Source organism: Ursus americanus, chromosome 34 (assembly GCF_024610735.1).
Source record: "Ursus americanus isolate L20-20 chromosome 34, mUrsAme1.1.p, whole genome shotgun sequence".
In the NCBI taxonomy this organism is placed as follows: Eukaryota; Metazoa; Chordata; class Mammalia; order Carnivora; family Ursidae; genus Ursus; species Ursus americanus.
Window position 1 is genome coordinate 16,147,152 of NC_142160.1, and position 27,689 is coordinate 16,174,840.

Genomic DNA, 27,689 nt, shown 5'->3' on the forward strand with positions numbered 1-27,689 from the left:
CTTAGGAACATCAGTGTCTCTGATAAGATTCCCAGGCTTTGCAGACTTACTCGAGCTGTCTTTCTCGTATTGTGGAGGCGGCAAGACCTTTGACCCCAGCGGAGGCACAACTGTCTGGCACTGTGAGAATGACAAAGGCTCTCTTCTGCAGCAGTTAGGAGCCCACTGGGCTGCCTGTGGGGCACTCAGTACCCAAAGAGGCTGAAGCTTTAGAGAAAGCTGGGGGCTGCCAACCTGAATCCACTCACTTAAAGGATCTTACGAAAGCCAGGTAAATGCAGCAGGAGAAGAGGCGGGCCTTGGAGGCAGGTGCACTTGGTTTTGCATCTCAGCTCTTCAGTATAAGCAGCTGTGGTCTAATTATTAACTTCCGTCGGCCTCAGTGTCTTTCTCCGTAAAATGGGAACGGCAGACTTTGGAGTTCATTGGACCTGAGTTAGAAAATTCATTTTTCTATTTACGAGTTGTGTGACATTGAGGCTGGTAGATTGACTCTTTAAACCTCAATTTAGGACATGATGAGCTGTCCAAAAATGGACATAATAATAGTATCTGATAACATTGTTGTGCTGATTCAACGAGACATCTTAATAATGGAAGCCTCGCCTATCTGTAGTGGTGTCAAATTATTTCTTGAAATCTAGCAATTGCACATGGAGAAAAGAGCTATGATTTGTTGAACAGAAGCTTGGAGGCATGTCCTCCTAACCTCAAACAACACACATTCTTCTTGAGGAGACAATTTTGTTACAAAGCACAGCAACCCAACCAGAGGCACGGATATCCGTTTGTTTCAACTCTCAATAGCCTTCAGAATCATTTGTACTGTTCTGTTTGCCCTGGTGGTTTTTGGTTATAAGAGACACGTCAGTGACCATTTCTTCCTTAACAAACCATGTCCTCAGACACAACGTTGTGCATTACAAACCGTTACGCCATGTTCTTACTACAAAAAGCAATGAAGCAAAAGTGATGTTAATATTACGGAGACTTTGCCCAGCTCAGCTGAAGCTCAGTAATACTTCCCCAAAAAAGCACCCAAGAATGGCTGGGGACCCCTGCTGCCCGCCTGGCTCCACATTCTTCAGACTACATTTTTGCATGTTTCATGCTTTGGAAGCAAACACTGTTCAATTGTTCCATTTTCAATCCTGGATTACATTCCGTCTTGAGATCACATTGAGGGGAGGGGGCGAAAAAGCAAAATTTTTGGTTAGCTGCTTCACATTCCTCTGCTTGACAATGAAAGTATCTCATTTCTGTCTCTTGGCATTTGTGGGGGAGACTATCGTGTGGTTAATGGAGCCTGAGCGAGCAACGGTGTGTGCCGTTCAGTAATGTATCGGCACTTCGGAGTGGCCCCGTCACTATAACCGTGTGGCCTCATTTCTAATTCCAGCATTTCAATTAAAAATATTTCAGGGACACAGTGTCTAAGATAGGAAAAAACAAAAGGGTGTCAGTACATCTTTGCCTTCGAGCCCTCAGGACAAAGACCGAACATGACGTACCTCACGCTGCCTTCGACTTCTCCATTCTCTCCTAATATTCTCGTGTATGCCTTCTGGTGCTCCGAGCCCAGCCTTTACCAAGCATCTAGACAGTGTCCTGTCTCCAAGCCTGGGGTGTCCTCTAGGCAGAAAGGAAGTCCAGACTAAAACGCTTTCATTCATGCAACTATTCCCCATGCCAACATCACGTGCAAGGCCAGTGCCAGGTCCTGGAGATTCAAAGGTGAAAAATGTAGACCCCGCTGACCTGCAAGGACCTCCATGGGAGGCACACAGATGCATTTAATTAGAGGATGCCGTGCCGTGTGTCAGAGGAAGTGCCGAAGTACGTAGAGAGGGCGTGGGATGGAAAGGAATTCTGCTGGGGGGTGGGGGTGCTGGGGAAGATGCCATTAAGGACACAGCCTTTGAGAAAGACCTCAAAGGACACCTTGTGCTTCAAAGAGCGTCCGAAGGCTCTTCCGTCAGAGTGAATCATAGTAACAGCGTGCTTTGCGAAATGCATCTGAGGCTTGTGAGGTGGACAGGACCAAGTCACGGAAGAGGTGACGTTCAGAGGGGCAGAGCGATGATCCCAGTTCCCACGGGTAGGCAAGGTTAGAGCTGGGACCGGAGAGCGGGTCAGGATCTGAGTTCGAGTCTCCTTGGTACCTGCTTGGATGATGTGTTCCCACACTCAGCACCTATGTGGGGACGAGATCTCAGTGTATTATCTGTCACGGGCCCCCCTCCTAAGGAGCCCCAGGGCCAGGTGGCCTAGATTGGGCCAGCCCAGGCCAGAGTCCGGTGCGTTTGCGAAACCCTGGTTGGGGAAAAAGGTTAAGCCAGAGGAGGAATGTCCTAAGGGTTGTGCAGCTCCCTGCGCTCCCCTAGCTGAGCCCTTAGCTCTGTGGTGGGAATGACACCAGGGCGCCTGTGAGCCGCCAGAGATTCCAGAAGGGAGTGAGCATCCTTGTAGCCCAGGTGTTTCTGTCTTTCTGGGAATGGTTTCATGAGCCCTAACAGCAGTGCCGTGACGTAGGTATAACAGGACTTTGTTACAACAGACAAGGATACTGAAGCGAAGACAGGTGAGATGACCTGCCCGTACAACAAATAAATCATGTAAGCGGGGCTGGAATTCAGATATTTCTTTCGTCTCACTGGCTTGCGGTCGGCTGAGGGCTGTGGTGTCTCTTCATCTTGGTTCCTGGAATTCCTTTGATAGGAAACAATGCCTTTGACTCTATAATTGAGCCAAGGTTTAAAATGAAGTATTAGTCTGCCTTCAAGTCTTGCCCAACCATAAATCATCTATATCAGATCTTCCCCTGATAGCAATTTTGGTGAGAGAGGGAGCCAGGCGAGGATAATGAATGCACGATTCTGAAGGGATGGGAGGGGGAAGAAAGGGGAAGCTGTTAGAAGGGGTATGTGAAAACAAGAGCCTAACACCCAACACCCTGGCCTGTGACCCCAGCCTCCTCATAATCTGCCTGTTCTCTGTTCCTCTGTCCTCCATTAGCTTCCCTTCCTTAAATATGATCCTGCTTCTCCAGCTCGAACCTTTGCTTATGCTGTTTCTTCCAGCACTGCCACCTAGAAAAATGACACCATCTTTCTTTCTTTTTTTTTTTTTTTTAGAGATTTTATTTATTTATTCGACAGGATAGAGACAGCCAGCGAGAGAGGGAACACAAGCAGGGGGAGTGGGAGAGGAAGAAGCAGGCTCATAGCAGAGGAGCCTGATGTGGGGCTCGATCCCATAACGCCGGGATCACGCCCTGAGCCGAAGGCAGACGCTCAACCGCTGTGCCACCCAGGCGCCCCATGACACCATCTTTCTAATACCATTTCTTGATGCTCCTTGCCTGGATCCATTCCATTTGGCTTTGACTTTGGTACAGATGTGTGAACCCTAGGGGTGCTTCTTGGTACTTGCTGTATTATGCCCTGAACTGGGATTGAGGGGTCTGCTTATAGAATCCCCCACCAGAGTACAGAGGGCAAGGCCTATGTCTCAGTCTTTCTAGTAGGTAGTAGTTTACATTTACACCTATTTAAAATATATGGTTGGCGAGTGCTCAAAGGAGAAGGGCCACCCTGAGTTTTTGAATAGAACTCATGACATTGCTTAAGGTCAGCCATGCTCCATGGAAGCCCAGTCATCAGGCCATCTTAGGGTCCTGGGCCTTCGAGGTGCGGAGTGTCCTGAGCGAGCTGCTTGGGTCATGCAGAAGGGCTGGGTGGAGGAGAAGCCTTCTGGAAAGAGGGTTCCCAGGTCAAAATAGTTGACCATCCATACCATCTCTTCTCCAGTTGTAGCCAACTCCATTGTAGGTCTTTCTTATCTAATTAACTCTCCCGGCTTGTCCAGGCTAATATAGGCAAGGGGCGGGGGAGAGAGACCCAAAAGTACAGCTACTCGAATGTTCTTCACTTGAGAACACATTGGCTTCCTTCCAACCAATGTTTGGAAATCTCTGACTCGCATTAAGAACTTTACTTTTCAAAATGAGCTCAGTGTGGTGGATGAGAATGGCCATTCAAGGTGTAGGTGTTTCCCAATGTAAATCAGGTTCCTTGGATATCTCAACAGCTCACCAAATATGCACCATGCTCGACAGCTTACAACAGTTTTACACATCTTACCTTGTTTGGCCCCCACGATTCCTTCCAGAGATAGGTAGAGCAGGGAATATGATCTATTTAGCTGGAGCTGAGAGCCCAGGAGCCTTGTCTGACCACATGGCTAGTGAGGGGTGGGGCTGATTGTTGAAGCCAGAACTCCTGCTCTCCTCCAGGAATCCTCTATCACACCGATCATTATCAGGGAAAGGAAGAGGACAGGATGGCCAGGAGGAGACATAAATAAAAAAAGAAAAGAAAAGAACCAAAAGTGAAGCAGTCTGAGAATATGTAAATTAGAACCAATCCAAGGAGAAATGTATTAATTGTATTTTGGCCAGTGATTTTCTTCTCTTTCTTTTCCTCCTTTATTTTATTATGATTTTCTTTTTAGAGAAAAATGAGAACTATTCAGAAGGAGGGATATGGTGGTCCGCCCCATACAACTTTTTGCCAGTATTCATTTCTCCTCTAGGAGCTGGCGATGGTCAATATTGTTTTCCCAGCATCCCTTGCAGAAAGAGCACGCGCACATGACTTAATCCTGGTCAACATGATGTAAGCTAAGTCTGCTGAGAGGCTTCTGGAAAAGGGTTTCCTCCCTGATAAAATGAGATATAAAAGGACAGACTGCCCTTCTTGCTTTTGGGTGGAGTCTTGTGAGGATATGATGGCCAGAACGGCGGCAGCTACTTTGAGATCGTGAAGGACAGAGGCAGAGGACAAGAAAGAACGTGCTGAGGGTAGCAGAAAAAAAAGGCAAGGTGCAGGTTTGATCTTATTTTTAAGCCATTCATTAACTGATGTTAGATGGGAGCTAATAAATTTTCCTATGGTTAAAGCCACATCTCGCTCATGTTCTCATTTGAGTCTGAAAGCATTCTAACAGATTCATGTAGCAACTGCTACACTCAGTGGGATCTCTGTCTGGGGCCCTGCACTGTGGGACTCGGCCAGTCTGTGTTGAGAAGCGCATTTAACGCTCATCTTACGCATTGAGTAAGATGCTCATTTAAGAGCTGTGAGAGGTCACTTGGAGTTAAAATACTGCAAAAGTGACTAATAGCTTTAACAGGTTATGAAAGTGTCAGTTATCTACCTCTTGTCTCAATGAATTGCTGCTTAGTGATAACAAAACTCCTTCATATTGGTAATCACATTTAAAAAATAAGGGACTGCCTCAATGCTATCAGATAAATGGCACTGACTTCCAATCAATATTCTGTCATCCCAAGTACCTTTATGGTCCCACGTTCAATTTTTATAGTCTACTAATCCAAGGATCTGAACTTCTGTGATCAACCACAGCTTTGGTGTGTTCGTGTGTGCAGGGAGTGGGGTCTGGAAGGCCTGTCCCAGAGAAAGCTCCCCAGTCTGGGGCTGGGTTTGCCCCTGGCTCGGCTCAGCACCTGCGGGATTCACTGATAATGCAAAATACACTTGCTGTACAGCTTGTCTGCGATGAATAAACGTGCTGTGTAATCCAGAAGTGCTTTATGCCGGATGTTGGCTTTCCCTAATACATCTGTCTGACGGAAGAGCCTTTTGGATGCTTTTAAGCTCCTTGCAATGTGTCTGTATGTGGGGGGATACAAGTCTGTAAGTATGCATGAAAGGGGGTGCTGCAGCATGAAGAGAACTCATGAGATATGGGCTTTCGGGTAATACGGATGGGACGTTAATGAGCCGATCTCCTGGTAATAACCCTCCCACCCCCCTCTTTTCTATACTCAGCCTGCAAATGTGGCTTCCCTGAAATTTTGAGGCCCTGTACCCTGTCTTGTTTTCAACTAATGGTATTGTTGCAAATGTCAGGGCTGCACCAAGTTCAGTGTTGTTGTAGCAAGTGGGAGACTGATAAGAACCAGTGGGGAGTCACGAATAGCTTTGGCAACAAAACATGACAAGGTGCATATTACCGGAGGCCATTACACGCATCTCAGAGGCATTTGATAGACTCTAGCGTGGACTTTAATGACCTGAGAATCCACTTGCCCTTTCCGTTTTCTCCGTTATCTCCAAGTCATGAAAATATTGGGAAAGTTATTGTAACTATAAAATGGCCACAGAGTTCTTTTTTTTTTTTTAATGCAGTTTGATTTATTCCATGACTTGGAAAATGGTTCATTACGCTTCGATTCAAAGGGAGAACAGAGCCGAGAATGCCTCAACTGACTTTGTCTGGTTTATTTGGCACCGAATCCTTCGGGCACCCGCTCAGGATGGGTGGGTTTTTATGTTACTACGTTGGAGCAGGGAGCCGGTTTCACGCTCAGTTTTCAGAAAGTCTCAAGACTGATGGCCAGCTATAATCCTATTGATGCGGCTTAGGAAGACTCTAGAAAGGCTTTCCTAAACTGGATGAGAAAATATTCATAAAATATCAAATGTAGTCACCAAGCAATTATCCATACAGATGGGTCCCTCGTTTTGTCAAGCAACTGCTGTTGCCTTGTCTCTTTGGTGGCACTAAGCTGTATGTCTGCGAGTGTGGCTGCCCCTGAGGATCATCTGTCACTTACTCTCTGGGAAGGTGTCTGAATTGTCTTAGAAGGCAAACCTGAGCTCCCTTCCTCTGTGATTCCGTGTTACCTTTTCAACACGTGTCTCTTCTAGAACTTGTGACATGCGATGGTGGTGTGGCTATGGATGAGTTGTTCGAGGGAGAGCGAATGGAGATGGAGATCACCAAAGGTAAACTCTCAGCATTTAGGTGATGGGAGGGAGAAGCAAACCAGGTTAAAGAGAACACGAAGGAATAGTCAGAGAGCAGGGGTGCAGTGAAAAGGAAGTGCGTTTCACCTTGCTCCCTGCCTGGGAGGAGTGTTCACTGGCCGCTCCATGATCAGACCACCCCAGGGCTGATAGGATAGGATTACTATTAGCAGGATGGTCATTGTTCTCAGTGTCCTAACCTTCCTCTTTCTCTGGTAGCTCTTGGGTTTCCTAAAAAGGAAAAAGCATTGTTTATATAAGGCGTTAAGCTCTGAGGCAGAAGCAGGTGTCTTCCCTGCTGAATGATCCTAAGTAAAGTGATGGCTGCCTATGATGGAATCCACACCAGTGACAAGGGTTGTGATGTACGTTACCTGCTGGAATGGAAACTGGCTGGTCTGGGCCACAGGCAGGACTCGCGCATACTCTCTGGGGCTGATGAGGGATGGTGGCACTCAAGAGCGGGCCCTGACGTCTCTGGCTGTGACTCTACTCATGCCTACTTGCTCTTTCTGGTCTACCTAGTCTCCCATTATGGGGTCTTCCAAGTTTTCTTCATTGTCTCTTCTTTTTCCACCTTCCATGGTTCAGACAGTTTATCAAAGAGTAGGAGAAAGAATGGCTTTCCTATTCATATAACTTTCCAATTACCTTTGTCTTATACCTGGAGCCTTGCTTTGGAAACTCTGAAACCCAGAATATATATTTTTTGGTCTGATCTTGCTGTGATATGGGACGAGATGTCCCAAGTCTAGCAAATGTGAATACCAGAAGAACCAGTTATATTGAAATATTATTTACTATGTCGGGATAACAGAATCATTGATGTTAAGGAAGGGGAGAGTTTCAAGAAGGAAGGTATAATAAATACAACACATTTATGCAGAGAACTAAGAGAAAAATGAAAATAAATATTTAGTTTTGCCAACAAGTGTCAGTTGAAATTCCTAGATGGTTAGACCAAAGGGGACTGAAGCCAGATTGCAGAGAATTAGAAAAACAGGGGGATCAAGAGGTAGAGATAGGCTCTTGGCATTTTCGATCAGTACCCTGGGAGACATTCTCATTAAACACAATTACGTCCCAAAGAAATCACAGCAAATACTTTCAGATGCATTCCTGAATTTATTACAAATCTTGGCAGTCTCAAAGAGAGGGTGGGAGACTAGAACAGGGAGCAAGGTCTTCACATGTGCTTGCAAAGCCTGCAGAGATCTGAAGGCTGACATTCACATCAGAGGTACGTGCATACCACCTTCTGCGGTTTTCAGGGCTGTGTCATCAGAGGAATAAAGTTCCTTGCCAGTGTAGTAAGCTTAAAAAAAAAAAAAAAAAAAGGATTCCACTTCTAAAACCAGCAGCAAATAGAAATATAATACAAAAAGAGATACCAACGGCAACAAACAAATGGGGTCCAATATATACCTAACAAATGATGTGCAAGATCTGTAAGTAGAAAACCATTGCTCGTTTATCAATAAAACTTTATTAAAAGTCCCCAAGAAGATCTAAACAGAAAAATATACCATTTTCATATAGGAATGTTTCAATATCATATAGTTGTCCCTTCTTCCTAAATTGAATTATAGATTCAGGACAATTTTTACTAAAATCCCAAGTGTTTTTTTTTTAAGGAACTTGACAAGCTAATTCTCATATTTAAATCAAAGAACATAGTCCCAAGGAGAACCAAGACTCTGCTTAAGAAGGAAACCATGGAAGGATTTGCATGACCAGATAACCAGGCATAAAGCTATTGTAATCAGTGTCATACGTGGAGTTATAATCCGCATGCAGTTACAAGTTGGGCTAAGGAGAATAGGCGGCTCAGAAACCGATCCACAGGTGGGATAGGATAGGAGGCCTGGCAAATGACTGGGGAAGGAAGTAGCTGTCGGGAGATGGTGCTGACAGAATTGATTATCCATATGGGAAAAAATTAAGCTTGAGGAGTTCTACTCCATATCATAAAGAAACTCCATTCTGGTTGGATGAAAGCCTATATATTGAATGGCAGAACTTTTCATAGAAAGTGTAGGACAATTTACATCTTGGGGTAAGAAAACATTTATTCAAATAAGACACACAAAGCACTAACTCAAATTTTTCAAAATGCAACTACATTAACTTAGGAACTTCTGTTTATCAAAGACACCAAAAAGTAAATGAAAATACAAGGAGATGGGATTTGTCTGGCATATAACTGAACTAGGACTAATTTCTGGATTATTTAGAGAATTTTTACAAATCATTTAATCCAAGTTTTTGTTTAAATTCCAGTTAATATACAGTATAATATTAATTTCAGGTGTATGATACAGTGATTCAAAATTTCCATACATCACCCAGTGCTCATCACAAGTGCCTCCCTTACTCCCCATCACCTGTTTCACCCATCCCCCCCGCCTCCCCTCTGGTAACCACCACTTTGTTCTCTATAGTTAAGAGTCTGTTTCTTGGTTTGCCTCTCATTTCCTCCCCCATGCTCATTTATTTTGTTTCTTAAGTGCCACATATGAGTGAAATCATACAGAATTTTCTTTCTCTGACTTATTTTACTTAGCATGATACTCTCTGGCTCCATCCAGGTCATTGCAAATGGCAAGATTTCATTCTTTTAGATGGCTGAATAATACTTTGTGGTATATATATGTGTTTATACATACCACAGCTTCTTTATCCATTCATCAATTGATGGATATTTGGTCTTTCCATAATTTGGCTGTTGTTGATAAGGCTGCTGTAAACATCAGGGTGCATATACCCCTTTAAATCAGTATTTTTGTCCCTTTGGGTAAATACCTAGTAGTGCAATTGCTGGGTCATAGGGCAGCTCTATTTTTAACTTTTTGAGAAACCTCCATACTGTTTTCCAGAGGGGCTGCACCAGTTTGTATTCCCACCAACAGTGCAAGAGGGTCCCCCTGTCTCTGCCTCTTTGCCAATACCTTTTGTTTTTGGTGTTGTTGATTTGAGCCATTCTTACAGGCGTGAGGTGATATCTCTTTGTGCTTTTGATATGTATTTCCTTGATGACCAGTAATGCCATCTGTATATCTTAAAAATTTCTACAAATCATTTTTAAAAAAGATCATCAACCCAACAGAAGAAATGAGGAAAAGACATGTTACTGAAGAGGCAGTATGAATGGCAAATGCGTGTAAGAAAAGATAGTTTAACTTCATTTGTAAGCAGGGAAATGCAAACCGCGTCTCCTTATATAAAGTTCAAAACCAATGAAGAATAAATAATATATTGTTTATTTATAAATATAGGTACTAAAGCTGTATGGCAAATCAATGATTAACACCAAATTCAGTGCCATGTTCAACTCTGGAGGGAAAGGCGTAAGGTAGGGAAGGAGCAAAGCACACAGGTGGATTCCCTGCTCAGAGTAAAGCCTAGTATTAAGATCATTGGCAGGTTCATATATGTTCTTTGTATTACTATGTTCCTAATTTGTATATTTGCTACACACACTCTTTAATATGTATCAAATACTACATAATTTTTATTTTTTTTAATGTTTTTTTATTATGTTAGTCACCATACAGTACATCCGTGGTTTTCGATGTAAAGTTCGATGATTCATTAGTTGCATATAACACCCAGTGCACCATGCAATATGTGCCCTCCTTACTACATAATTTTTAAAAGTCAGTGAAGAAAGGACAAAAAGTGAAGAAAAAGACTAGGGAAAGAGACTTCTCCCTGCTTCCTTGCCTCTCCAGTTCCATCTTGGAGGGTGGGCCCTTTGAAACTGTAAATGACAAGCATTTTCATGTGCCATACCTATTTTAGGGTGCCAGGTAGAAGAGAGCCCCATTCTCCTGGCCTGTGGTAAAGACTTTTTGTTCAGGCTGCTCGTTCTCTGGCCTCTGGCTCTGTAGGCAGTAGAAATGGACTCATTGTTTATCACAGGAAGGGAAGAAGGGTCAATGAGTTGGCCCCACAGAACCATACTTCAAACAGAAATGGCCCTGTGCTCTGCTGTACCCGCACCACACGCAGAGGAATGTTTAATGAATGCTTTTTGACAGTAGCAATGATGAGGAAAAAAATCCCTTTGAGAGAAGGAGTTGCCAGATGCTGGCAGAGTCATGAAACCTATAAATGAGAAAAACTCTCTGGCATCTGGAGAATCACACAGGCTTACGCAGGGGCTGTGGGCTCCCTTACTATTTCTTGTCTGAGATCGCACCTGGAGGCTAAGCGAGTTTTGTTTTTTTTTTTAAGTTTTTATTTAAGTTCTAGTTAGTTAAGCTACAGTGTAATATTAGTTTCAGGTGTGCAGTATAGTGATTCAAGATTCCATACATCCCCATGTGCTCATCACAACAAGTGTCCCTTCACCAATTTCACGCATCCCCCCACCTCCCCTCTGGTAACCATTGGTTTGTTCTCTGTAGTGAAGGGTCTGTTTCTTGAATTTGTCACTCTCGCTCTTTTTTCCCCCGTTTGCTCTTTAAATTCCACATATGAGTGAAATCATATGGTATTTGCCTTTCTCTGACTTATATCATTTAGCGTTACACTCTCTAGCTCCATCCATGTCATTGCAAATGGCAAGATTTCGTTCCTTTTCATGGCTGAGTAATATTCCTTCACACACACACACACACACACACACACACACACACAGCCCACATCTTCTTTACCCATTCATCAGTCGATGAACACTTGGGCTGTTTCCACAATCTGGCTATTGTTGACAATGCTGATATAAACCACGGGGTGCAGGTATCCCTTCGAATCAGTGTTTTTGTCTCGTCTGGGTAAACACCTAGTAGTGCGATCACTAGATCATAGGAGAGACCATGCTTCTGAGGGCTGTTCTCCTGTGGGGATAGTGAGCATATGGGGGAGCATCTGTGACAGTACCAAATGCCTCTGTCCGCCACCTGCAGAGCCAAGTCCAGTCGGGAAGTAGAACGAAGTGGAGAAAGTGAGGCTATCAGCACCATTTTGCTGATTTCCTGGCATTACAGAATTCTCAGCAGAGCCTTAAGGAGAGGGAAGGAAAGCTTTATCTCATTTTCCAGAGAAACCTCAAGCATTCTCAGCCAGAAGGGCTCTTCCCAAAATGCATCTTTACAGGTAAAGCCATCAGGGTGACGTACATGAACACAGCTGCAATTCCTTTGCCCTGGAAATGGCTAGACCACCTGCTACTCTAACTTTAGGGTCGGTTGTTGCTAGCAGGACAGGCTGTCAGGGGAAGGAAAGGAAAACCTTCGATTGGAATTCGACAAATGTTGATTATCGATTGGAATTCAACCAACATTAAACAGGGACCCCCCCCCCAAAGAAGTGAAACTTAATGACTTTGAAGACAATGCAGCAAGCTTGAATTGTTTTTATTTGCTGGCATTTAATTTCTCCTTTCTGATTCTAATTTCATTTTCTTTGAGACTTTTACTAGCTATGTGGGAAAGGGTCTCTTCTGCTTCTCTTTTGCTTCTCTCAGCCTTTTAGTGATCCCATTGGAATCGCACCTCTCTCTCCCTCAATCCTTCAGAATGAGCGTGAAAGCTCTCTCTTTCGTGACTGTTTATGGCTATTATTATTATTATTATTAATTTTAGTCTTAACAGTGTAGTTGGCAATACACCTTGTTCTGCCTTTTGATTTCAGTTCTCGCTAGGAGCTGTTTTTTAATGCAAAATGTGACACAACAGACAGAACATGAGCTTTGGAGTCAGTTTAATGCAATTTGTTTATGTAGATCCTCCTTCTTTCAAAAAAAATGGGACAAACATGAAACAGTTGCAATAAAATTACATAGCAGAAATATGCCAATCATTAAGGATCAGTAGAGCTGGATACCTGGCACTGTGCCACCTGTCAGCACCGTAAAAAGAAGCGTGTCATCATTTAAGCTCCAGAAAAGTATTTGGAGTTATACGTGGCTTTAAATCCCAGTTATACGTGGCTTTAAATCCCAGCTCTACCCCTCATTGGTCATGTATCCTCCATTACTTTTTTAAACTTCTCCAAGGTTTGGTTTTTGTAAATATGTAAAAGGTTTATAAGTACGTGTTGAGTTACTGTGACCATTGATATTAAACATATGTAAAGTGTACATCAATATACGGCACATAATAGCTAATATCTACATATCCATCCACCCGTCTGTCCATCTGTCCATCCATCCGTCATCTATCCATCATCTATTTCCCCCTCTAACATTTATCCCTTCCTCTATTATCTATTTATCTATCATCCATCCATCTCTCTTCTTCTATTACCTATTTACCTATCATCTATCTCTCTATCACTTCTCTCTCTCCTGCTATCATTTTTCTCTGCCTTTGTCATGTATCAGCTATCTACTCATCTATCTATCTATCTATCTATCTATCTATCTGTCATCTACCTGTTCACCCCTCTCTCATACTCTCCCCCATCTCCCTAACATCAGTCTTCCTACTTTATTAACGATGCACTGTTATTTCACTTTCAATGGTTTTGGAAATTTTGTTCTTTGAGATTGTAATCTGCATTATAATATTTTTGAAGGCAGGGACTTCACCTATACTTTTTATTCCCTTTTCTGCTGAGTGCTGGTTACAAAGCCAGCATTAAATAAGCATTTATTGGTTTGATTCTTCCCATGAGAACGTCTTGGGTTCTCATTTGCTTCTATTTTGTCAGGAATGCTTCTCATCTCTGTTAGGCTTTTCTTTCCTCTTGACTTCAGCAGTATGAAGAAAATATTCTATTTGCCTGGACTGGGCACTTGGGTTAACTCTTCTCATGGTAATGAGTCTCTAGGATTTCTGGGTTGTTTCCACAGAAAGGAGGGCACTGGCTACTGGTCTGCTATCTACATCATTGGGCTCCCTTGATGTCCAGTCCAACAGAAAGGGGAAAATGGCAAGTGGGTTTATCTAATCCAAATTCTAGGCGGTCTGGGCTCTGCCTGAGAGTGACCTCTCAGCAGGTGTGTGGGAACACACCTCCCTGAAAGAAACTTGGAAGCCTTGAATCCACAGGAGTCCCAGACCGTTATTGTACATAAGGGTAGCCCTTTTTCATCAGTGAAAAATGTGAGAGCCCCTGCCCCTGCTTCCCAGAGTAGCTCTGTATTCAGAGAAGGCACAGAGAACTATTATGTTAGTTTGGGTGTGTTGGCATTCGGATCTTCCCACAGATCCAGCCAAGCCTTAATGAGGTGACTCTCTCTAAGCTCTGAAGTTCAACTCTCCTTTGAAAGCATGGCCTCCCCATCCCCTACGCCTTGGTTCCCAGAAGAGCTGCCATGGGAGTCGTCAGCCAACTGGAGGGAAATAGAGACCCTCTTGAATTGTCTTAAACTGTGGTTTCAAAGAAGGCTCACTTCACACACTTCTCTGTGGCATTCTAACGTGAGACTTCAGAGTTGCCTTAACGGTTTACATCTTCCGTATCATTCACCGCTCACCACAGATCCTCCAGGCAGCCATGATCACCCCAGTCTTACAGAAAAGAAATTCAAGGCTGGCAACTATGGGCGTCAACACATCATCTTTTTCACTTCAGAGCCCATGCTATTTCCAGTGGGCCGGGCTGCCTTCTCTTGAGAATATAGAAATTCGATGTTTATTAAAAAATCATTTAACATTGCAACTCCCACACTTAATTAGCACTCCTTTTTGGGTTTGCATTTTTTTTTGTTGTTTGGGTGCCATATGACAAATAAATTCAAAGACGTTTTGGAAAGCCAGAAGTTGGAAGCTTATTTAAAGAAGCAATGGAGTATTTAGAAATACAATAACTTAGCAGTGAAAATCCAAAGAGTGGCAGAAGGTTTGCACGTTGATGCCAGCTGTTGGGACCTACTCACTCATGTACACTCTTGTTCTTCCAGATGGTCTTCTCAGATCCCTAGTAGATGAGAATTCATTACACATGATGCTTTTGCAAATAAATCTAAGGTCTTATGTATAAAATGAATATTGTATTAATGAAAGAGAGAGGAAAAGAAAGAGAATGAAAGCTCGTTTTGTTTTGTTTTTAAAGCCTGAGCCTATGTGTTTTTCTTTACCCTTATATTCAGTGAGTCAGGGTTGGGGGAGCACCATGTAAGTTCTAGTAGTTTCCAGATGTGATCTTTTTTTTTTTTTCCTTTTAATTAGTTGTGTTTCTTGATAAAGCAGCTCTGTTATCAGGGGAACTTCTTAAAGCATGGATGTCACGATTCTCAGATTCAAACTAAGTTGAACAAACAACTTGAATTGTTGAGTGATACATTCTACTCTGTAGATAAACACCGTTCTTTCTAATGTTGCTCAGCACAAAGTAATGTGACGGTAAGAAATAATCTTAAAAATAAGCACAATAAATCAAGGGCAAATTATGAAATGCAAGACTCTACTGATGAACATAAAAGTATAAGTTTAATTCTTATTAGAAAGAAAAATATAGACATGCTATAACTGGGATTTATTTTCCTAATTTAAAATTTAAAAACATTTTTTTTTCAGTGCAAAAAGGTGTTTTTATTAAAGCACAGAGACAGGACCCATGGTCAGAAAGAGCTGCACTGCCCGTGCACTGGGTGTTATACACAACTAATGATTCATCGAACTTTACATCAAAAACCAGGGATGTACTCTATGGTGACTAACATAATATAAAAAAAATATTAAAAAAATTTTTTTATTTAAAAATTATTTAAAAATTATTATTAGCAGTCATATATTGGAATGGCTAAAAGTTATATCATCAATATCATTGAGTTTTATTACAGATAACTGTACTGGATTTCAGGCTGTGACTTCTTGGGGGGGGTTGAATTTGGTACAAATCACCCGTTTTTTCCGTCTCTCTTTGGGTGACGTCTGTTGAGTTGGTCCCGTTCACTGGTTTGTTAGGATAGCTTCTTGAACGGTCAGGCCAGCCTTTTAAGGATCCTGCTTCTCCCAACAGAGACAGGCATTGGAAAAATGTACCAACTGTGTGTGTGTGTGTGTTTCTAACTCTACCTGGTCATGTAGACACAACTTTGGTCTTCAGTTGAATTTGGCAGTCATGGAGCTTGAGGCTTTCTATAAAATCATCCAAATTGGCGGCTCCAACCACATAGGTGGGACTAATATTACAGTGAACGAGTATACTCAGGGCAAAATGAATCAGGCAGAATGGTTGGAATCACTACAATTTTCAGACATATTCTCCCCTTCCTGAAAATTTAAAAACTGCTCCTTAGAAAGCCCATTACTTGCAATGAATACTCTAAAGTCTTAACTCCTATTTCTTATATTTTTGTATATTTATTCTTAGGACCATTACACACACACACACACACACACACACACACACACACCTCTTCTCAGCCATTATTTGGATTCAACTCTCTGTCAAATTACCACACTTTTTGCTCTGCTCTCTACATCCTTGTAAAAAGAAAATACCAAAACCACACTCCAGTGCTTTCCTTCCATGAAAGAATGATTTTTTAAAAAGTAAACAAAGCAACAAGGAATGAGGAGAGTCACTGAGTTGATCTGGGAATGAAAGTGTGATAGTAGACTCAGTACAAGTTATTCCCCTCTGAGGACGTCTTGAAGTCAACCATTAAAATCAGACTGTTTGTCTAGCCAGACCCAATCAAGAAACAGGGCTGGGCAAAACCTAATTTAGCAAGCTCTGCTGCTCTCTTCGGATATTATAACTATTGTAAGCTCTTCATAGGAAGATCTGTGGGAGTGCTTCCAGCACACCCATGTGACCTTCTTAATATGGAAACAGTATGAATTCTAAGGTATATTCATGCATGCGAGCGCGTGCACACACACACACGCACACACACACTGTAGACAGCTGCCCAGAAGTTTTTAGATGCATACAACTTCAGATCTAACTTGAGGCAATGCCCTGGAACCCAGAATGTCATTGCCGTGTGGTCCATCAGCCACAAGATTATGGGATCATTCTGATGCAGAATTTAAATCGTGGCCAGTAGAGGCCTGATGTTGCAGTTTGAGCTGCTGAGAACCTGTCTGTGCTGTCAGCTAGCACAACCACTGTGGACTGCATCAACCCAGAATGTGGAGGGCTGAGAGCCCCAGGGTGATCCAGTCCTACTACGTGCATATATATTTAAACTAGAACTCCATGAAATATTATGCAAGAAGATGGCATTTGACATGTGTAGAGGTAGGATGGGACACATGAACTTTTGGGCTCTTTCTTTCTGGGGGACCGAATTTAAATTGACAGAATGTTTTGCTATTGCTTTGCTTATCAATATTTAATTCTTTACTCTGGACCATGGGTATATGCAGCCAAAAAGTACCTATTTAAATGTTAAATCAGTTATTGCAAAGTAGCAAATAAACATTTCTGTTTAAGGAAACCAGAATTAAGTGATAGTTGTGTATAGTTGACTGACTCCATTGATTGCTTGTTGTCATGTGGACCCAGGCTGGCATCAATAGACCAGGGATCTCAAATACAATTGCTTACGGGATTAAGCATGTAAGTAAATGAAATGGGTTGAGTTCAACACATGCCCCATTCAGACAACCCCCCTCAATGCCAGCCATTATTGCCAAATGCAGGAATCTGGGCCTGGTGTGGCCAAATCTTCAGATTTTTAAAAAGAATGCCTATATCTTACATATAATATGCCTCTACCCACTCATGCTAAATGCTTCCTACTCATCCTTTAAAACTTTGTCCAAATATAACTGCTATGGGCAACATTTCTTAACTCCCATGGAGAGAATAAATTATTCTGCACCCTCTCACCTACCAATAGCATGTTGTACAAACCTCCAATATCGATCTCACTGCACTAAGGATATAGTAATTACCTGTGTATAACTGTCTCCCCAGCTATACAGTGAACTGCTCACAGGCAGGCTCGATGTAGCACTCCAAAGCACGGTACCTGCCGTAAGTAGGGGCCAAATAATGCTGAACGGTTGAAGGAGGGTTATGGAAGTGGGATCCAAGTGAAAAGCCTTAGGTTCTGAGATCTGATTTGGTGGTTTGGCAAGTAATGGAAGCAATGAACAGGTAGGAGTTAGGCCTTGACATAGTTTGTCCTTAGCATTCCTTACCACCTTCTTAAATATTCTATTTTTCAGTGCCACCTACTACGTTCCTACTCCCCCACCATGCTATGCCCTACTCAATGTGACATTAGACTATGGAATTTTAAAGGCAGGATATGAACATACCATTCTTCGAATGCTGAGAGTCTACTGCAGGGCTTAGAATGTAGCTTCATAAATGCCCTTATGAATGAAAAAGTGAGTGAAGAGTCCATCTATTTATCAGATTGCTTTCTGTGTAGGGCAGCCATCCGAAAGCAAGCCTGTAGAGATCTACGATCCTGGGCAGGCAATTAGAAAAACAGGCTACGCGTAGGGGAGGAATGGAAGATCCCTAGATATAAAAAATTGTTCACTTCATAATTTCCCTGAGGGCTAGGCTTCACTGGAAGGAGAACTTGATCCAAAAAGTGGGACCACAGCTAATGTTTTTGTTGGCTGCTTAACTTTACAATTAGACTCTAGGTTTCTAGAATCCTCTTCTTTCTTGTATTGCAAGTATCTGGCCAAGATGTACGCCATCTTGCGTTGCTCTATTTCAGCTACTCATCCGCGCGATGGCATCAGTGATACCTTTCACCCAGCCATTGGGAAGCTCATTTCAGTCTCTGGTGTGGAAGAGATATCAGGGCCAGCTGATAATCGTGCTGCCTACTCAGGCTGTGATACTTTGCCTCAGAGCTGAGTTAATGCAACAGGGAACATGTTTTCCTCTGAGGCAGAGTGGCTTGCTACGTAGCAGGCTATGCTCACTCCTTAGCATGAATCATAAACAGATATTTCTTGAGCCACATCACCCCCATTATGAAAGACATTATTGGATTTTTAGACTTGGGTGGGGAGAGAAGAGGTAGCCTGCAGCCACAGAGCATAACAAAATGTTGTTGTCAATTTCTGGTGCTTGGATGATGGGTTGTATTACTCACTGCTGCTAAGAGTAGTAATTACATTATAATATTGTCCCTTTCGTGCCCTAAAACAGAATCCTATGAGTAAAGGGAGGGTGACTTAATGATCTGCTATATTCAATCTGTCTGGGTTCTCATGGTTTTTAAGTTCCAGGAGGAGGAATTTAATTAAGGTATAGTAATAAAATAACAATATTGCAGTAGTCATTGTAACAATGGAGAGTGAGCTCAATTTCCCCCCAGTTTGCTATACATATAAATGCATTTCGACTAGACTGCTTGTGGGAAATGCGTGTTAACCTCAATAGATCGCCACGAAGCTTAAGCTCTGGTTTTGGTCACCTTTTCGAGTATAATTTTCTGAACTTGAATTTGGATGCCTTTCAACATAGGGCCACACTGGGGAATCAGTAATAGTCCTAGGAAGAGGGTGGATAGTCAAGAAATACTAGCATAATTGAGTAGAGCTTCATGTGTATTGGTTGCTATGAATTTTACATCATTTTCTTATCTGAGATCTCCTTTATTTAATATCCTACCAACTCTATGAGTGGGGCAAAGTGAATGACAGAATTCTCTTTTAAACACAGAGAAATTCAGTCACAAAACCATTAAGTCACCTGTCCTGCATTACTCTGATGGCTACTGGCATAATCAGGAGAACCCGGAATGGTACCCAGACCAGACTCCCAGCTGACAATGCACATCATTGAAATTCACAAGGACGGAGGGTGTAGAAACTCTTAAATAGCACATTTGCATCTAAAGTGGTCCAGGGACATGGCTGCCTGGAAGCCAAAAGATAGAAACAACCTAGATGTCCATTCTGCACAAAAATCAAAGTCCTAGATGATTCCATGCGGTAACAGCTGTGCCCATGCATAACCATTAAAGGCTGCTGATACCCTCAGGTTCCACATAGGACCAGTTTCCAAGAGACTAAGACTGAGTGTCAGTCCAAAGAGACGAAGACAGAACAGGACTTTGACCCCACCTCCGTCCCAGAGTGCACACCTGCTCAGGTTAACTCCACCTGCCTGGGAAAGTCGTGAGTGCTGTCACTGAGGCCACATTATTTCACGTTACAGTCTAGCCTCCCCGTGTTTTTCAAGAGAATTGACCATTGTTGAATAAATAGACCACTGATGTCACTATGGCTGGGACTATGCCTTGGGGGGCGTTACCTATTAGAGAAATATGTGGGGGCAAATCACCACCTCTTATACAGAGTTTTTGCTCTTGTAACTTTTAATTTAAGGCTCATATTTGAAACTGCTGTTTGTTTTCTTGATCCATGGCCTCTCTCTTCTGATTGGCGGTCGTTTGACCTCTGTTCATCTGTTTCTCTGGGCAGACTGTGGTCTCCTTCATCTGCCTCCCAGAGAGCCACCCAAAGCAGATTTCGTCAAAGTCGTGTAGCCTGTGGTTCAAGAAAGACTGTCCCAGTATGAACTCCAAATTTGGTGAAAATCTATTTCATGTGAAGAGGGTAGGATAGGGATGCACGTCTTTTTTTATTTATATAAATTATGAGATCAGATTATCTAAAAGATAGTAATGGCTTCCCCCTGTGGGCTCCTGAATGTTATTAGGCATTTGGTTGGTCGAATTCTTTCTGCTTATCTGGACCTACTTTCTTGAACTTTTAATGCCAAGTTTTGAGTTTCTTTTCACCCTTTTCTTATCCTACGGCTCCTAGGTCATGTTTCTCAAACAAGAGTCTGGGAAATCCTGGCTGTGTCTAAGGGCCACTTTGCAGGGTCTGAGAGTTCTTTACAATAATTTTTAAATGTTGTGTTCATATTTTAATAAATCTGAAACATTAATATAAGCATCTTCTAGATTATAGTGGACACTCATTGTTGTTTGTATGGCATACTCATGACCATTCTTTTTAGAAACCACTTCTCTCTTTTTTAGGCACACATCTTGGGTGAAAGTCATGCCATCTATGGCTCTTGGCATTTATCTCTGGTGGAGATCAGTACATTTCATTCCATTGGCCTCAGAGATGAGAACATAACCTGCTAGAACCAATGAGGAGTATTTGCCAAAGATTCTTTCAGCTACGACCCAATTTGGGTGATATTTTTTAAATTTGCCACTGAAAGAAATCCTGACAGGTACATAGATTATTTGGATGAATTTAGTGCCTCTGGTTGTGTTTATCTATCCAGTGTCTCCTGTGCCAAGAAGTACTATTTAATTATCTTGAGCTAATACGAGAATAATAGAGGTCAATTTCATATGTAAATGATGCAAATACACATTTTGTAAATGAAAGTTTCGCAGTAATCCGCTTGAAGGAAGTGAGTCATCAAATGGCATGTATTGTTTTAAGCCTGCCAAACCCGAAAGGACCCCTACCAATAGATACGGATTCCGGATTCAGACTGCAAGAAATGATTAACTCTCAGCAACCCACTATCATCCATCGCATCAGATTGGGACGGCTAATTAAAAATTTATTGGCTCAAAGTTTTGCCTGTATTTAATTTAAAGCTTTTTTTGTAGTTGCTCAAGAACTATGAGCATAAGGGCTTTTAGATCTGTAAGTTTAAGGTTGTACAGATTTGAGTTAACATTCAAATAAAATTAACACCAGGGGCTTAAGGGGAAGTGTGTGTGTGTGTGTGTGTGTGTGCGCGGGCTACAGGGAATCTGTTCATTTCTTGAGTTTTAGAAGTGTCGTCATAAATGGTAAAAAGGTACATTTATGTTAAAAAGACAGACTTTGGGACTGGATAAACAGCCTCCTGTCTGGAACATTACTGAATTGCACCGAAGTATATAAAATTCTACCTCTAAAATTCCAACTCTTAAAAAGGAGCTTCTCTCTTCTAAGAAGGACTGAATGTTTTGGAAGCATAACTGCTCTCACTTTCAGCTCAGCAGTGTGCAAGTTCATTCAGCAAACTCTTGGAGCACAGGTGAAAATGAGCCAGAGCCCAGCAAAAATTTATTTCTAGAGAAAAGCCACGCACCGGCGGGGGCTGGGAAGGATGAGGTGGGTTTGTGTAGTAAGGCAGAATCTGAGAGGGGCTCCCCTTTTATCTGGAAGAGGGCTCTGCGTGCTCCATCCGTAGTGGGTGGAGCCCCAGACCCTGGAAGTCCCACGTTGTCTCACGGAAGAGTCTCCGCTGTGATTTCCTATCCCTTGCCTCCTGTCACACAAGGAACAACCTTTTTCTGGAAGGAGCCTCTGGGTGCATGTATCGGCCTGCATTTCCCTGTCGCAAGAACAAGTTCGGGTCATTTCAGGTCAGCTCAACGGATATTTTCCAAATTCCTATTACATGCCCAGCATGGTGCTGTGTATTTGAAGGAGTAAAAGGGGAGACTAAGACATGATCCTTTCTTTTAAGAAGTTTGTAGTGTAGCGGAAACACAGATTTTAATACAATGTGGTAATCCTATAGCAGGGGTACTCACTGAATACTATGGACACCCATTTCACACCATCTGTCAATTCATAGACACACACACACAGAGTTGACTATTTTGACTTTACAAGTGATTACATCACCTTAGACAGACTTGGATGGTGGCAGATGATACGTGGAGAGAAGTGGGCTGCGCAGTGAATGGAGAGTCCTGCTGAGTTTTTTTGGATTCCCAGCAACGTTTTTGGCCAGTTTCACTTGCTGTTGAAGAAAAACATATTTGGTGAGACGGTTACGGCTCTTTTTTCCACACCTGTGTGCAATGAGTACTCTCCCTTGGCAGCAAAGCTCTCGCGCCGTGTTCTTGATGATGCCCTGGCAGGTTGAAGCCAGAGCAGGCCTTGAGTGTTCATCAGACCCTAGCCTTTCGCGCTCGTCAATTCTGGCTAAATTTTAAGTTGTTGTTCCTTCAAGTGCTGTAACCTTCAGACCAAGGTATAGCGGGAATGACGTGGGGGAGGGGATGTTGTGTTTTGTTCGATCCTTTTGCAGGAGGGAGGGGCTGGCGTGGGGGCATGGATATGTGCTGGTTAATAAATGAATGAACACTGGAGCATTTAGGCCATTGTACTTATTTTCCAAGCATCATAAAGAGAGTGTTGTAGTTTCAGAGCTGTAGTTCTGCTCGTTTTGCTTGGCTTCGTAATTGGGCCAATATGTCTGGGTTGTCAGAAACCACATCCTCCTTATTTAAAATCTTTCCATTTTTACCTTCAACTTCCTTGCCAGCCCAAAACCTTCTCGTGCTAATTCTATTGATTCCTTCCTTTTCTTATTTGGAAAAAAAACACCTTGAAAATCATGCCATGATACCATGGCGCAGCACCTGTCTGTGGGGATTCTTTCTAAATTTGAGAATTTTGAACGCATTGGCAAGGGATATTCTTCCTTAAATTCCTTTTTGGGCCTTATCTAATGGTGCGTTAAAAGTTGGCTGGGTACTAAATTTATCGAGAAGTCCAGAAGAAGTGCAGTTTAATCTAATAAAGATTTAATTATGCCGAGAAATAATGACGTCTAAAGATCCCTGTGGAGTGCTCTCTGAGTTACCTTACTCTTGTGATACATTTCTTAGAGCTGTCATAGAAAATCATAGGGGGGGCAGTCTCAGTGTGTGCATTCTTCTTTGGAAGAAAATGAGAGTTTATACGGTATGAGTGTGTGTTTGCATAAGTATGCTTAAAGCTGTTTATGAAACAATAGATCTCTGTATAGTCTTTTGAAAGGGGCCTCAAAGATTTTACTCTTTAAGAGAACAGTCATAGAAGAGAAGCTAATTCTGGCTTGTCTAAATTATTTATCTATTCCTCCACCATTTATTGAAAATGCTGTGGGGGATTCAGAGCAGTATAGCCCAAGCAATCTTGGTCTGTATTGCTCAATATACTTAGTTCCAAGTTGTGAAAATATATTGCTAATATATGTTACACTAAAAAATAAGGCCAAGGGAAGATTGGTGGAATAGAGAAGACCCATGGTGAGGAAAACATTGCTTACTTATATTCCTTTAGGAAGTAAGAAGTGCGTTACTTAAAGTCTCTGAGATATTTTTCCATAAAATGAGTGTTTCCCTTTATTTAGTTTAGAGATTATTGTTCTTATTTGACCATGGGTATCCATTTTCTTCCTGGTGAATACCTATATATTTCATGGAACACAACACAAGAAAAAGCCATACGGGTTGTTTCCATCGTCTAAGATGGTTGACTGCGAGGTTGTGGTGTCATACAGATACAACCTCTTCCAGAACAATCATTCTCAAAATGTGATTATATTGGTGATAGAAGAATAAATCCTCTTAAGACAGAGTTTCTCGGCTGCCATGCTCAAGGCGTGACCAGGAGGAGCCCAGCATCCTGCCTCAGGATGGCATGGCAGCCTGAACCCCATGCCCGTTAGGCTCAGGCACTCACCGCCTTGTCGTCTTCCCTTTCAGATTTAAGGGTAGTCTCATGTCTTGTCATACAAACCACCGGCACAGTCCCCATTCTTGCTGCGTAACGTTTCCTCTCCTTTGTTCTGCTTTTGCCAGGATGAAATGTGTTCACCCATTTGATTCTCTAAGTAGGTTCATTGCGAGATTTGGACAACTGTTTTTCAATCTCTGGCTTCTACCCATTCTCAGCCTATTTCTAGAAATACTTATGTGAAGATACAAAAGAGGAAACAAAAACTCCGCAGAGACAAATTTTTTTTTTATAGGAACAGTTTGCATGATTTACTCTAAGACATCCTAGAGATAAATTTCCTTTTATCTGTATATTCTTTCCTAAGTATTTTCACATGCATAGTCTCATTTGGTTCTGCTCAATCCTTGGGTAACAGAAGTCTGAGAAGAATTAACAGTAAATAGATTAAATAGATTTGGAAAATGATGAGCACCGAAGCCTCAAAAGCATGACTCCCAAGTTGAATGCCTTTTCTGTGATACTAGAGTTTCCCAAAGGCTGAATATTTTAAGTGGGGCATGGACATGGAATTAAATGTCAAAAGGTTATAAATGTTTCAAGTTCTTTTTTTTGATCAACAAATTTTGTTTTTAAGCACAGTTTTAGGTCCACAGCAAAACTGAGTGGCAAGTATGGAGAGTTCCCTTGTACTCACTACTCCTGCATAAGCACACCCTCCCCCACTATGAGCATCCTTTATTTAGAGTGGTACCTTTGTTCCAATCAGCCATTCTAATAGATGTGTAGTGGTATTTTATCTTATTTTAATTTGTATTTCCCTGACAACATATGATGTGAAGCATCTTTTAATATGCCTGTTTGCCATCTGCATATCTGCTTTGGTGAGATATCCAGGCTTTGGATTGGGTTGTTCGTTTTCTTATAGAGTTTTAGGAGTTCTGTTTATATTTTAGAAAACACTGGGGCACCTGGTGGCTCAGTCATTAGGCGTCTGTCTTCGGCTTGGGTCATGATCCCAGGGTCCTGGGATCGAGCCCTGCATCGGGCTCCCTGCTCATCAGGAGGCCTGCTTCTCCCACTCCCACTCCCCCTACTTGTGTTCCCTCTCTCACTGTCTCTTTCTGTCAAATAAATAAATAAAATCTTTAAAAAAATACATTTCAAAAAAAAGAAAACAGTCCTTTATCAGATCTATCTATCTATCTATTTTTTCAAATATTTTCTCCAAGCATTTGGCTTGTCTTCTCATTCTCGATTGAGTTCTTTTTTCTTTTCTTTTTTTTTTTAAGATTTATTTATTTATTTGAGAGAGAGAGAGGGAGAGAAAATGGGGAAGCGGCAAAGGAAGAGAGAGAATCTTAAGCAGGCTCCACACCCAGCACAAAGAGTGCAATGCGGGGCTCAATCTCATGACCCTGAGATCATGACCTGAGCTGAAATCAAGAGTCAGATGCTCAACCGACTGAGCCACCCAGGCTCCCCTCAATTTCTTTCTTCAACATTTCCAAATACATAAAGGAGAATCTCTGGTTATAGTCTTTAACACCCCTCTAACATTGGCACATCATCCCTTTTATCAAATATAGAGCAGGACAGAAAACAGTGTATTAATTCCATTGCACAGTTACCTTCTATATGTGGTGATATAAAGTTTTCTTTTTATTAAAAATATTTTTTGAATAATGGAATAGAATAGAGAGCCCAGAAATAAATCTACACATATATGGTCAATTAATTTACGACAAAGGAGCCAAGAATGTACAACAGGGAGTGGACAGTCTTTTTAATAAATGATGCTGAAAAAATTGGACAGCCACATGCAGAAGAATGGAAAGGGAACATTATCTTGCATCACACACAAAAATCAATTCAAAATGGATGAAAGACTTGAACATAAGACCTAAAGCCATAAAATGCCAAGAAGAAAACATAGACAGTGAGCTCCTTGACCTGGCTCCTAGGGATGATTTCTTTGCATTTGACACCACGAAGAAAGGCAACAAAAGCAAAATAACAACAACAACAACAACAACAAACAAGTGAGACTGCATCAAACTGAAACACTTCTGTGCAGCAAAGGAAATCCTCAAGAACATGAAAAGGCAACCTACTGAATAGGAAAAGATATTTGCAAATCAAATACCTGATAAAGGGTTAATATCCAAAATATGTATAAAAAACTCATATGACGCAATAGCAAAATAATAAATAATCCAGTGAACAAATAAGCGGAGTATCTGAATAGACATTTTTCCAAGGAAGACATACAGATGGTCAACTTGATACTTGAGAGGTGCTGGAAAAGGTGCTCAACATCTCTCACCATCAGGCAAATGCAAATCAGAACCGCAGTGAGATACCACCTCACGCCTGTTAGAATGGCTATTCTCAAAAAGATAGAAATGGTAAATGTTGGCAAGGATATGGAGAAAAGGGAACCCATGTGCACTGTCAGTGAGAATGTAAACGGTCCAGCTACTATGAGAAACAGTATGCAGATTCCTCAAAATAATAAAAATAGTACCATATGATCCAGCAATTCCACTTCTGGGTATTTAGCCAAAGGAAATGAAAACACTAACTCAAAAAGACATATGTACCCCCATGTGTATTGCGGCATTATGTACAGTAGAAAAGACATGGAAACAACCTAAGTATTCATCAGTGGATGAATGGATAAAGCAAATGTGAGATATATGTGTACACACCCACATACACACATATATACACACACACACACACACACACAAAAGAATATGAAATGAATGCAATCCTGACATGACAACATGAATGGAAGTTAAGGGCATTATGCTAAGTGAAATAAGTCCGAGAAAGACAAATACCATATAATCTCACTTGGAATCAAAACAAAACAATAGCACACCAAACTCAAGGAAACAGGGAACATCCTGGTGGTTGCTAGAGGCAGAGGGTGGAGGGCAGTGAAACTGGGTAAAGGTGGTCAAAAGGTACAAATTTCCCCTCACAAAGTACATAAGTCCTGGGGAGGTAATGTCAGGCATGGTGACTCTAGTTAATACTATTGTGTTGTATATTTGAAAGTTGCTTAGAGAATAGATCTTAGAAGTTCTCATCACAAGAAAAACAGTTGTAACTATGTGACGTGATGGATGTTAACTAGGCTTACTGTGGTGACCATTTCACGATATATACATAGAGTGAATCATTGTGTTGTATGCCTGAAACTAATACAATGTTAGATGTCAATTATATCTCAATAAAAAGGGTTATTGACCAGATAATATACGCAAATGGTACAATATTCAAAAATTACAGAAAGGTATACCCTTGGTTTTTGCCCCTCACATTTTCTACAAGGACAACTTCAGTCAACAAATTCTTGTTGGTATTTTCAGGGATATATTATGTTCATAGTAGTGTGCGTGTGTGTGTGTGTGTGTGTGTGTCTGTATTTATATATAGGTTTTTTTTTTTTTACCTAAATGGTAGTATATTATTCATGCTATTCTGCACATTGTTTTTTTTTCCTATTAAACATGTATTTGGAGGTCCCAGAATAGCAAAAATTTTG